The following is a 1,922-nucleotide window of genomic DNA, read 5'->3' as shown; positions in this document are numbered from 1 at the left end:
TAGAATTTAAGATAGTGCAGCATTTGGTTGATTGAAACATCTATGTTAAATAATTAGAGCAGATAAGGAAACAAATAAGTTACGGTACATCTGTCAGAAAAATAGTTCTAATCATTTCAATGACTCTGACTAGCTTAGTTGGTGTTTAGAACTAGAATTTTAACTTAACTCTATGTCATTGATAACTAATATTACAAGAAGTCTTCTGGGAACTTCGGTACATCGCAGCCTTACTAATTGTGATTTTGCGGAGGACTATTACAATTAAATACATCATTGACCAAATTTAATATCAGTAATAAGACAATTTGAACTTTTTTTTAAACAAAAACACTCCAAACTACTATTTTAAATAAAAACAAGTGAAACATATGACTTTTAATTTCGATACCTACAAAACTAAACAGGCTTTTAGTAAAAGTATCTGTCAAAGATATACAGGGTGAGTTTTTTAAAGTGATCCAATAGCTAACTTTTTAATTACAGGACTTAGCACCTCACTTTAAATTTGAAACTTGCTCAGTTTTAAGTTTCACTCAAGAATACGATTTCAGATTTTTTCATTGTGGCCGCCATTTTCCAATATGGCTGCCAACTTTAAAATTTCTTATGGAACACCCTGTATTTTATTTTGTTTTTAGATTTTACTCTAAAAAATAAAACATTTTTGTTCTTGAAATTTTTTCAATATCTCTAATAGTTAAGGAGCTACGAGGACAAATTGTTAAGTATTAACAGTAACAACACTTAAAACTAACATTGTTTTAAAACATGCTTTAGAATTCATGCAACTTTGTATGAAAACTTTAAGTCCTCGTAGCTCCTTAACCGTTAGAGATATTGAAAAAATCTCAAGAACAAAAATGTTTTATTTTTTAGAGTAAAATCTAAAAACAAAATAATATACAGGGTGTTCCATAAGAAATTTTAAAGTTGGCAGCCATATTGGAAAATGGCGGCCACAATGAAAAAAATCTGAAATCGTATTCTTGAGTGAAACTTAAAATTGAGCAAGTTTCAAATTTAAAGTGTGGTGCTAAGTCGTGTAATTAAAAAGTTAGCTATTGGATCACTTTAAAAAACTCACCCTGTATTTAGGTCCTTAATCTCTGTTGACACAGGAGGTTGACTTTTGCGCCGAGTGTTTGTTCATTGTGTCGTCGTACCAATATGGAGCTTGCCGGTGACCGGTACCGTCGAAAAACGCTACGACAATGTGAACTTGTTAAACTCGGAATATCCATGTTGGAGACCCTTTCCCTCACTAAACAGGCTTATGGGGGGTGAATTAAGCCGTACCAGCGTTTTTGAGTGGCACAAAATGTTTGTTAAGGAAGGCCGGGAACTCGTCGAAGATGAGCACCGCGTCAGAAGCCTGACGACCGCTTGAACCGAGGCTCAGGTGGCAAAATAGAAAGAGGTTTGGACTTCAATAAGTATCGGGACTGGGAACCTCTAGAGAGCGGTAGATGGGGGGCCGACCGGTAGGGCTCGATGGAGGGGCCCCCACCAGTTGAAAAATATATGTTTTGAGTTTTTACAGCTAGGTAAAATAAGGTTGCCTAATAAAGGTTATAAGAACTCATAAGTACAAAGTAGCGTAGTCACTGCAACTGTTCGGGGTCGTTTGACTATAGCGAAGATAAAACAAACCTTACACATTTTAAATTTAAAAATTCAGTAGCTATTCCTTTGGGATATTTTTTTATATTTTCCATTATTAATCAAAGAGTTAGTTAATACAATGTCCAGTTAAACACTGGTATTTAGTGACAAAACTTTCAGCTACCAAGTAGGTTCTTCTTATTGTGTTTTAAATCAATAATAATTTCAATCACGTTACGCTACACGTTCTTAAATTCTTGGGACGAGAATAGGAACTGTGTTAAATTTTTAACAATATATTCAATAACAATAAACAA

This window comes from Macrosteles quadrilineatus, unplaced genomic scaffold, assembly GCF_028750875.1.
Source record: "Macrosteles quadrilineatus isolate MER2022 unplaced genomic scaffold, UCM_ALF_1.0 Scaffold_7__1_contigs__length_78375512, whole genome shotgun sequence".
Taxonomy (NCBI): domain Eukaryota; kingdom Metazoa; phylum Arthropoda; class Insecta; order Hemiptera; family Cicadellidae; genus Macrosteles; species Macrosteles quadrilineatus.
This window is presented reverse-complemented; position numbering follows the sequence as displayed.